The sequence below is a fragment of the Hylobates moloch genome, unplaced genomic scaffold, assembly GCF_009828535.3.
Source record: "Hylobates moloch isolate HMO894 unplaced genomic scaffold, HMol_V3 SCAFFOLD_13, whole genome shotgun sequence".
Taxonomy (NCBI): Eukaryota; Metazoa; Chordata; class Mammalia; order Primates; family Hylobatidae; genus Hylobates; species Hylobates moloch.
In genome coordinates, this window is record NW_026652288.1 from 63,545,330 (window position 1) to 63,557,518 (window position 12,189).

Consider the following 12,189-nt stretch of genomic DNA (forward strand, 5'->3'; position numbering starts at 1 on the left):
CCTTAGTCTCCTCTGGCCTGTGGCGGTTTCTCAGTTTTTCAAAACTTTGAGAACTTTGAAGCATGTCTTCAATGTAGAATTTCCTCTTTTTCAGACTGAGGTTGTGGGTTTTGGAAATGAGTACCATAGAGGCAAAGTGCCCTTCTCTTGCATCCTATTAGAGAGTACATGATACCAACATAACATCACTGGTGGTATTATCCTCCATCATTTGATTAAGGCAGTGTCTACCAGATCACTCCACTGTTAAGTTACTATTTTTCCATTCTCATACTCTGTTCATTAGAAATAAGTCTTTAAGTCTAGTCAAGGGTTGGCTGTATGCATGTCGAAGGGGTGGTATGGAGAGATGAATCAAGCTCCACTTCCTGGAGGAAGGAGTATAAGTGAAGGTTTGTGATCAAAGTAGTACTGCCAAAAAACTGGGTTAACTAGGTACATTGGTGAAAGGAGATTATTGGCTGGGAAATCAGTGGCAAAATTCAAACCAGAGGAAATGAGGACCTGAACAAAAGCAAAGTCATTGATGAGAAGGAAGATATATCTAAAACATATTGTGGAAGTGAAAGAAACCATGGTTACTGATTAGACATGTGGGAGAGAGAGAAAAATATATATTTGCCAGATATATTGAGGTTTTGATCTTGAGTAACTTAGAAGAGGGTAATGCAATAAAGAACAGAGAAAGAGGATACCTTTGGTTGGGACATACAGAATTCAAAGGCTTGTGGGCATCAAGGTAGACATGTTGAACAAGCAGTTAGAAATTGAATGGCAAAACAATTTACCTCCTTGTGAATTATGCTATCTTCCAGGGCCCATTATACAGGCTGCCTTTCCAGCTCTCCAATCATGCTTCCAAGAAAACTGCTCACTCTCAGAACCAAGGTTCAAGTTGTACGTTGTGATTTGGGTACAGGTAAGAGGAAACACCCTCAAATAGATTTGGATCATTCCAGATGTCCTATAAATGAAGTTTGACATTTGCTCAAGTATCACCACCTCACTGTAAAAGCAATGAATCTACCTTCATTGTGAAGATTTGGGGACTAGAATTAATGAGTACAGTAACCTTATGGATAGAACCTTCAGAGTTTTCATTATCTATGTGAAGAGATAATTCTAAATTATTTGAGATCTAGTATCTGTCAGCTTGGGAACTGGTGTCTAGTCCCAAGACTAGACAAGGAAACCCTTATTAGTATTTTTATTTTCCATCTCAAATAAAAAGGGTATGCGTTAAAAAAAAAAACTGAGCTGGTTCAAGCTGTAAAGCATTTCTTAATTATATGGTTGGTAATGCCTGAAAGCCAGAGGACTCCCAGACAAAAAAGAAAAAAGTATGTTGATTAAATATTTTCCCCTTTTGAGGGTAGATAGAAAGAATAAAAGGAATTTCAAAGTCTCAGGTTGTTAGGAACCTGCAAAGGTGATTTCTTTTTTTCTGTTCTTTCACCTTGGCAAGGTGATAAGGCAGATGAGGAGAAGTAGGAGGCACAGGGCCATGAAAATGGACCCAAGGTGATGGGGCTCTGTTCTCTTGTAAATGGCCATCCTTCCAGGACAGCCTTTCTCACAGGCTACTTCAGCATCTACTGACTGATCTCTGAAATTCGTTTCTCTCATTTCACCTTCATACCTCAGAGTTTGTAATCCATTCCTTTTGTGCTATTAATGATAAACCACTTGTAAAGACCAGTTTAATTTCTAAAGAGACAAAAATATTAAGTACACAGACTTTAAGAAAATTTTTTTTAATTTTTTCCCTCTCTTTTTGTTGTTTAAAACAAACCTTTTTCACTTCTTCCTCTCTTTTTCTCATTTATCATCTTATTTCTTATTTACAGTTTTACTTGTTTGTGATAGTGGCAGGATGATATTAATTTCAAAACCCTTGGAGACATACTTTGTTGAATCTGAAAGTTAAAGGTGGCTTTGTGCTTAGCCTTTTCCTAGAAAGATCTAATATTAAAATGTGACTTGCTATTACAAAACTTTTCGTGTAAATTATGTGCTTTAAAAAGAAATGAGAGGCTGGGCACGGTGGCTCACGCTTGTAATCCCAGCACTTTGGGAGGCCGAGGCGGGCGGATCACTACTAAAAATACAAAAAATTAGCCGGGCATGGTGGCGGGCGCCTGTAGTCCCAGCTACTCGGAGAGGCTGAGGCAGGAGAATGGCGTGAACCCAGGAGGCGGAGCTTGCAGTGAGCCGAGATTGCGCCACTGCACTCCAGCCTGGGCGACAGAGCGAGACTCTGTCTCAAAAAAAAAAAAAAAAAAAAAAAAAAAGAAATGAGACAGACTTCCTGAGAAAATGGTCTTTATCATGCTATATCCTATGAGCATCCTGTGGCCACTGAACACTCACATTCTCTTACTCTTACCAACCTATCACTGTTTCCCATTCATAATTATGCTCTCACTTTCACTCTGCTCGATATTGCTTTCTTGTCCAATCACCAACAAACACTTATCTTTGCCTAGAAACCTCTTCCACATTTGGTTTTCAACACTTAGAACTTCACATTTTATGTTTTTCTCCTACCTCTCATTTTTATTTTCACTTACATTTTGCCTTTTCCCTCCCCCTTTCTGGGATGATTATTAAAGCATGACTCTGCCCTTACTCAGCTGTTGAGCATAAACTACCACCCACTTTTCCTAAAACATTTAGTAGTGATTTAAAAAGAATAAAACAATAGGAAAAGAGATTGTCTGAGGATACATAGTTCTTTCAGTCTAGACCTGTGATTATCAACCATTTTGCAGTCATGGGCTGCTTTGAGAATCTGCTTAAAACTAGGAACATTTCTCCAGAAAGATTCACACAATCGCATAACACATACTGCTGTAATTTGTTTTGTGTTGCTGTAAAAGAATACCACAGACTGCATAATTTATAAACAATAGAGTTTATTTTGTTCACAGCTCTAGAGGCTGGAAAGTCCAAGAGCAGGGTGCTAGCATCTGTTGAGAGCCTTCATGCTGTGTCATCCCATAACTTAAGTCAGAAGGGCAAGAGAGGCAAGAGCAAGAGATAGAGAAGGCCAAATTCACTTTTATAACAACCCATTCTCACAATAACAAACCTACTCCTGTGATAATGACAATAATCCATTCATAAGGGCAGAGCCCTCCTGGCCTAATCACCTCTTAACAGTCCCATCTCTCAATATCATCACAATGGCAATTACATTTCAACATTAGTTTTGGAGGGGACTTTAAAGTCATAGCACATATCAGTCTAGGTACATGGATTCCCTGAAACAAGGTGAGTCACTGCTTTTCCAAGTAAGCTAAATTATATCTTATATGAAAATGGTTAATTAAAAATCATTGTCCCTGAACAGCATTATTTGGGTGATTCTAGAACTGTTTCTAAGGAACTGTTCCCTAATGTTAAGCCCACAAAGCATAATGGGATACACTTCAAGAAGCACATCCAAGAAATTCATTATTTTATTAAAGGAAGATATATTATTCAGCAGTTTGTTGACTGATTCACATCTCACTCAGCTTCAGAAATCCCTCTGTTTTACTGCCAGGAAGCCTGTGCCAGGCACACTCCCACTTCCAGATTCTCCTACCTGACTGACCTTGTCTTCTTTAGAGATGTTTAGGGTTGACACTCACCTCCTCGAGGTGTTTCCTCAACTACAACCCCATAGTTTCTAATATTCCAGTAAAGGTGCTCATCCAAAGGCTCCCCTTTCTCATGTGACTCTGTGATGTGTGTTTCTAAAACATCTCTACCAAAGTGCCCATACTTGTAGAGACAGTGAGTGTATGGTGCAGGGGAGGAAAAATTTCTCCTCCACCTTGTTAGGGTTTCTGGCTGGGCCTAAAAATTAAACTGATATCAACAAATGAAGAGGAGAAAGCATACACATTTTATTCAGTAAAATTTTACATGTACATGTGCGTTCTAAGGATATATTAAAGACTGAAAGAAACAGAGCCGAACACTTACATACAGGGTTGAACAAAGAGTAGTAAATTATGAAAATGTAACAAGACAAAGGAGTTTGGGCTAAGACAGTTAATAGTGAAAAAGTAGTAACTAGAAAGATAGATAAAGGTTAATTTAACAAGGTTTGTTTGTATACATTTTTCTTGGTCTCCACTCCCCATCTCTGGAGATGAACATGTCTTAGTTTCTCCAAGTGCAGGGAAGACATCTTTCACATGGAAGTTTTATTTCCCGCTTTTGGGAAGAAAAGAAGGAAGATCAGAGTGCCCTTTTGCATCTACTGTTTTTCAAATTCTTTTAATTCAAAATAATCAATATGCCAGAGTAGCACGTTTTGGAGTGGCATGTTCTGAGTTCTTTCAATGTCAACAGGGCTTTTAAAACTTCTGTTTTCGTGTAAAGATACACATGAAGTTGGTTTTCTATTCCATTTGATATAAAGATATTATTTATTTTAAAATTACTTGCCATTGAGGGAAATAGATTGTCCATGAACATACACTACATAGATCTAGGACTTACAGTAGTGGCTGAGCACTAGAGAAGAAGCCTAGGGTGTATGAATTCCGTGGAGATTGAGAAGCTCAGCAATAGAACTTTCATTGCTTAGTCTAACTCTTGTTTTGTAAAGTATGTCTACTATTTGAACATTTTTTTGAAACAGTTTTTTTATCTGAAAAAATGCTTCTAGGTCCAGCACCAGTTTTTCCTCTTCCATGATCACGACCTATTCTCTAATTCCCATAACAGGAATTAATTGCAACTTCTCCCGAAAAAGAAGTCAGTTATATTCACTGAGATCATAAAATGTAAAAGAACTGACTGAGAAATGCGAAGTAAAGGGACAGATATTTTTAGAATCCCTATAACCTGCCAGTATGTTCATAAATCATTTTATTTAATGTTGCATTAATTCCATGAGATTTCTACTGTTATTCTCAAATGAAGACACATAAGCCGCATGTTGAATAACCTGCCCTAACACACTGCTAGAAAGTGGCAAAGATAGTTAGAAATTTTGGTTTGTTTAGTTTTAAAATCCGTAATTTTTATTGCATCTAGTTTAGTTTTTTGTCCTCTATAGCAATTGCCTCTCAAAAATGGAGACAAACAAATGAACCTACTTAACTCTCAAAATAGAAATGCTAATGAGTACTGATAATGACTTTGTATTTTAGTATGTTTTTTCAATGAAGAAATTACTTCGTAAGACAGTATTTATTATTTACAACAGGTTTTCTTGACACTGTTTTTCATCCATCAAGAAGCAGCATATCACTGAATAAAACGGTAAAATAGAGGACACTTTTGGTTTACAACTTTTATATACAGACCCCTGGGAAGTTACAGAGGTATTGCCAGAGTACCTAAATCTGTATGTGCATTTTGAATTGTTTGCAAGTTGAATAATGTGTCTCCTGGAAACATTAATTTGCATCTAGTCTTTAGAATATATTAAGAGAATATTCCCAGTTAATAAATATTTTACTGAATTCAGAGTCATTTTTTACACTTTGAGTATTTTTTAACTAAATGAATACTTATATATCTGAAAGCGCAGAGATAATCAATGATTTTATTTTATTTCGGAAGGTGGTTTTAGTGCTGATAAAGATTGAGAACTCCTAGAATTTTTTTTTTTTTAAATTGCTCCATGTGGTTTTCAGAAGTAAACTAAATTTACTTTTGCACTGCACTGCATTTTATGTCTCTCTGGAAACATTTTGAAGTACATGGTGGATTTAATCCCATTAATCTTTGGAAATATGATGAGTGGTTCCGTTTCTGATTTTTCATAATCAGCTGGCCTGGCTATAAGATATTATTGCCTTATAGGGACATCTGCTGGTAGATAAATAAAGATCTGGAACAATAAAATACTGTCTTCTCAGTATTTCCCAGGGCATCCCTCTGAGACTGCAGGCTTGTGTGCATCTGCTTCAGATAGTGCATGGCTGTTAAAGTTCTGAATATTATATCATTTCACAGTCCAATCCTTCTGAGGTCACATAAAACTTGCCTTCATTACATATATGCTTTGTTACCACAACAGATTCACACATGTATTAACTTTAAAAAAAAACAAAAACTGACCACATATTATCCTGGAAACCTCAGGCTTTCTGGAAGCTTATGTAGTCTGGGGCAGATGGCATGAGAATTGCCGCACTTGGAGTACACAGACTCCCCACAATAAGTCGTCACATGCTCTGTTACCTGCCTTGGCTTTTTCAGATACACATTATCATCTGATACATGCAAAAAAAAAAAAAAAAAAGCCACTCTTTCTGTTCCCAAATTGCAAAAACAAAAGTAAAATAAATTTAATCATGTTACCAACTTCTTAACCTTAAGGCCTTTAATTTTTTCACAAGGAAAAGTATCTTAATAACGTTATCATTAAGTTGAAATGCTCCTCTTTCACTCAGCTACACAAGATTTTTCAGTAAGAATTAGCTGCACTAATTAATTACTACCAATTACTTCAAAAATAATTACTTGGTGAAAGTAAAGCAACCGGTAGTACTATTTCTACTAACCTTAACCATCACCAGAAGGATGAAATAATTGATTTTCTTTTGGTGTTTTATTGAAGAAAGATCACCTTCATACTCTGTCTTTGGAAAAGCAGCACTGTATTAAATCACATATTGTAGACTTAAAGTTAAATTGTCCATAAACGTCAATATTGCCAACAGTACAGAGTAGTAACTTATTCATGCCACTTCTTTAAACTTACCACACATTAATGTGCTAATGTGATGGAAAATAAAGAATCATCATGTGCCTTCCAAATGCTGCTTTCCCTATTGTTTATATATGTATTTTGTAAGTGACTAGAAGACTGTTTCATCAGCTAAGGGATGCCTTGCCAAAAGAAACAACATAATCATTAACTAATTACAACTAAATAATAGCATCACACATTTTGACAGGTTAACACACATTCTATTACAAGTTGGAAACTTGAGAAAGAGAATAATAAAGCTACTACTCTTGCAAAATCCTCAAATGCCAATAGGGAAAATAAACTCTTCACGGATTTTCACCAACCATGTGTTTTTCTTTTTCTTCTTGCCCTCATTGTACAAAAACAAACAATGTGAAGTTAACATTCTAAACTAATTGAGTAATCAATAACTTATTTTTACCAATTTTATCCAATTATAAATCAGAGTCCACCCACATTCACAGTTTAAACATGCTGAAATCATCATTTTGGGCCCTTTTCCCCTTTATCAATGAAGCAGCAAGATACACATGGGCTCAGATATAAAAAGAACAAGGAAAACCAGGAGAGGAAAATTGGTATTTTCAAATGAAATCTAGTTCATTAAAAATCCAAAAGCAAAACACAAAGACGTGCCTGAAATGGCATATTACCAAAATTGTCTCTGAAGAGCTTCTCAGTTTAACTGAAAAAAAATAATTTTAGAAGGATTAATAAAAAATTAAATCATCTATTTTATAATTTCTTTCTTACAAAATGACTCCAATACTATAAGTAGAGTGTCTCATTGTTCTCAATCACCCCATACATATTACACCAAAATTCTTCAGAAAAGAAAAGAAAAAAAAATAGAGAGTGCTTTCTAAGCCCTGTCCTTTAGAAAGTAAATAAGATGACAATTAAAGAATTGTTCTCCACCCTTGTAGGTACTGAAGTATATATAAGTAAGTACTACAGACTGTTAAACCCCGTACAATGTGACCGGAGAAAGAATCACTACATGTCAAGCGGTATGCATATAAGTATAGAATATCTAGTTGTTGGGTTTTTTCTTTTAGTTTACTTATTATAGCTTGTAAAAAAAAATTTCCCTTAATTCTACTATTATAAAATTTCACTAGCAAAGACATAAAGTTGGCCAGTTTGCTACTGCTAGGGTAATGAGTAAAGAGAGTTGGCATATCAAACTAAACACTGGGCACACAAAAAAACATTGAAAATCAATTACAATATAAGAAGTAAGTCATTTATTTTGTCCTTAAGACTTGATATGGAATGATAAAAATTTTAAATGACTATATATTTTCCTTGTAGGAGAAAACTGAATCATTACTTAGCATACAACAAAAGAGAATCTAAAAGGAAGGAATGTTAACATAAGAAGATGAAATGAGATCCATATATTAAAGGGTGATATTAGTTTTGCAAACCCCCCAAAATTGTAGAAAAAATTAAATTACTTACCTTTCTAGTTCAGTACAAATCTCCTACAGCTAATTATCATGAGATATTGCCTGGAAATTAACCAGTCATGTTGTATTTCTATCTATCTCCAGATTAACAATTAGTAATGCTATTAATGTGGTTCCTGTACTTAGCGTTACTAATTATATTGCTATGAACTAATGGTGTTAAAAATAGCGATAGCCATCAACTACCAATTAATGCTTAATGAGAGCATATAAACCCTGGCATTGTAATGAATTTCAGAATTATTGTTGCTTGTATTCCTTTTGCAATTGTGCAAAAATGGGTGTAACCAGTAACCACTGAAGTAGGGCATTGATCGAAAGCATAGTTACCACATCATTGCAGGAAAATCAAGAGAAGAAATAAATGGCTCCTTCACGGAATATATATGTGTCCTTTTAATCTTACAATTCAACACACAGATTTTTGGAAAGATTCTTTTCTAGTTACGCATATAAAAACACAAGAGAAGCATGATTTGTAAAGATGTTGTTTCAAACCTGTGAATAAAATAGGACTTTTTTTAAAACTTTGGAAGATTAATTTCTATAAAAGAACCAGTCAACAAATCATTTATCCTAGAATTTACATAGGGTATAATATCTCAGAAGTTCAGACATAAGATAGAGATATTAACTAGGTTAAGCTGGGTTATGCTACAGTAACAAATACCCACCAATGGCTTAACATTCAAAAATTTATTTCTTGCTTATGCTGTATGTCCAGCATTGTCACTTAGGAACTAATGCTCACTAGTTACTCAGGAACCCAGGCTGAAAGAGATTCCATCTTGTCATGTGTTTTCATTACCTGCAGAAGGAACTGGGAAAATTGTCTTTTGTCTATTATTTCTATCCAAAAGTGACTTATATTACTTTAGATGACATGTCATTGGGAAAAAAACAAAGTCATATGCTTGTGTCTAAGTTCAAACTGATGGAGAATGACAGCAAGAAAGAGAATAACTAGAATACCAAGAAACAGCTATATATGTTTTAGTACTTTGGCACTGTTTTAATGACCAAAGCAAGAAGACTTTGTTCCAGCCACTGCAAAAACATGCCAAATTGTAAAGACCATCGAGGCTAGGAAGAAACTGCATCAACTAACGAGCAAAATAACCAGCTAACATCATAATGACAGTATCAAATTCACACATAACAATATTAACTTTAAATGTAGATGGGCTAAATGCTCCAGTTAGAAGACACAGACTGGCAAATTGGATAAGGAGTCAAGAACCATCAGTGTGCTGTATTCAGGAAACCCATGTCACGTGCAGAGACACATACAGACTCAAAATAAAGGGATGGAGGAAGATCTACCAAGCAAATGGAAAACAGAAAAAGGCAGGGGTTGCAATCCTAGTCTCTGATAAAATGGACTTTAAACCAACAAAGATCAAAAGAGACAAAGAAGGCCATTACATAATAGTAAAGGGATAAATTCAACAAGAAGAGCTAACTATCCTAAAAATATATGCACCCAACACAGGAGCACCCAGATTCATAAAGCAAGTCCTGAGTGACCTACAAAGAGACTTAAACCCCCACACAATAATAATGGGAGATTTTAACACCCCACTGTCAACATTAGATCAATGAGAGAGAAAGTTAACAAGGATACCCAGGAATTGAACTCAGCTCTGCACCAAGCGGACCTAATAGACATCTACAGAACTCTCCACCCCAAATCAACAGAATATACATTTTTTTCAGCACCACACCACACCTATTCCAAAATTGGCCACATAGTTGGAAGTAAAGCTCTCCTCAGCAAATGTAAAAGAACAGAAATTATAACAAACTGTCTCTCAGACCACAGTGCCATCCAACTAGAACTCAGGATTAAGAAACTCACTCAAAACCACCCAACTACATGGAAACTGAACAACCTGCTCCTGAATGACTACTGGGTACATAATGAAATGAAGGCAGAAATAAAGATGTTCTTTGAAACCAATGAGAACAAAGACATAACATACCAGAATCTCTGGGACACATTCAAAGCAGTGTGTAGAGGGAAATTTATAGCAATAAATGCCCACAAGAGAAAGCAGGAAAGATCCAAAATTGACACCCTAACATCATGATTAAGAGAACTAGAAAAGCAAGAGCAAACACATTCAAAAGCTAGCAGAAGGCAAGAAATAACTATAATCAGAGCAGAACTGAAGGAAATAGAGACACAAAAAACCCTTCAAAAAATTAATGAATCCAGGAGCTGGTTTTTTGAAAACATCAACAAAATTGATAGACTGCTAGCAAAACTAATAAAGAAGAAAAGAGAGAAGAATCAAATAGATGCAATAAAAAATGATAAAGGGGATATCACCACCGATCCCACAGAAATACAATCTACCATCAGAGAATACTACAAACACCTCTACGCAAATAAACTAGAAAATCTAGAAGAAATGGATAAATTCCTTGACAAATACACCCTCCCAAGACTAAACCAGGAAGAAGTTGAATCTCTGAATAGACCAATAACAGGCTCTGAAATTGTGGCAATAATCAATAGCTTACCAACCAAAAAGAGTCCAGGACCAGAGGGATTCACAGCCGAATTCTACCAGAGGTACAAGGAGGAACTGGTACCATACCTTCTGAAACTATACCAATCGATAGAAAAAGAGGGAATCCTCCCTAACACATGTTATGAGGCCAGCATCATCCTGATACCAAAGCCTAGCAGAGACACAACCAAAAAAGAGAATTTCAGACCAATATCCTTGATGAACATTGATGGAAAAATCCTCAATAAAATACTGGCAAACCGAATCCAGCAGCACATCAAAAAGCTTATCCACCATGATCTAGTGGGCTTCATCCCTGGGATGCAAGGCTGGTTCAACATATGCAAATCAATAAATGTAATCCAGCATATAAACAGAACCAAAGACAAAAACCACATGATTATCTCAATAGATGCAGAAAAGGCCTTTGACAAAATTCAACAACCCTTCATGCTAAAAACTCTCAATAAATTAGGTGTTGATGGGACGTATCTCAAAATCATAAGAGCTATCTATGACAAACCCACAGCCAATATCATACTGAATGGGCAAAAACTGGAAGCATTCCCTTTGAAAACTGGCACAAGACAGGGATGTCCTCTCTCACCACTCCTATTCAACATAGTGCTGGAAGTTCTGGCCAGCGCAATCAGGCAGGAGAAGGAAATAAAGGGTATTCAATTAGGAAAAGAAGAAGTCAAATTGTCCCTGTTTGCAGATGACATGATTGTATATCTAGAAAACCCCATTGTCTCAGCCCAAAATCTCCTTAAGCTGATAAGCAACTTCAGCAAAGTCTTAGGATACAAACTCAATGTACAAAAATCACAAGCCTTCTTGTACACCAATCACAGACAAACAGAGAGCCAAATCATGAGTGAACTCCCATTCACAATTGCTTCAAAGAGAATAAAATACCTAGGAATCCAACTTACAAGGGATGTGAAGGACCTCTTCAAGGAGAACTACAAACCACTGCTCAATGAAATAAAAGAGGATACAAACAAATGGAAGAACATTCCATGCTCATGGGTTGGAAGAATCAATATCATGAAAATGGCCATACTGCCCAAGGTAATTTACAGATTCAATGCCATCCCCATCAAGCTACCAATGACTTTCTTCACAGAATTGGAAAAAACTACTTTAAAGTTCATATGGAACCAAAAAAGAGCCCGCGTCGCCAAGTCAATCCTAAGCCAAAAGAACAAAGCTGGAGGCATCACGTTACCTGACTTCAAACTATACCATAAGGCTACAGTAACCAAAACAGCATGGTACTGGTGCCAAAACAGAGGCATAGATCAATGGAACAGAACAGAGCCCTCAGAAATAATGCCGCATATCTACAACTATCTGATCTTTGACAAACCTGACAAAAACAAGCAATGGGAAAAGGATTCCCTATTTAATAAATGGTGCTGGGAAAACTGGCTAGCCATATGTAGAAGGCTGAAACTGGATCCCTTCCTTACACCTTATACAAAAATTAATTCAA

The 12,189-nt window shown here is 36.1% G+C and overlaps 1 long non-coding RNA gene across 1 annotated transcript in view; it reads left to right on the forward strand.

Annotated features, from left to right (window-relative positions):
• The window catches only part of LOC131381081 (uncharacterized), an 80,681-nt gene extending 72,960 nt beyond the window's left edge, over positions 1-7,721 (forward strand). The window contains exons 3-5 of the long non-coding RNA XR_009209532.1: positions 816-919; positions 5,207-5,324; positions 7,630-7,721. This is a non-coding gene — a long non-coding RNA (uncharacterized LOC131381081). The remainder of the gene's footprint in view (positions 1-815; positions 920-5,206; positions 5,325-7,629) is intronic.
• Positions 7,722-12,189: the final 4,468 nt, after the last annotated feature.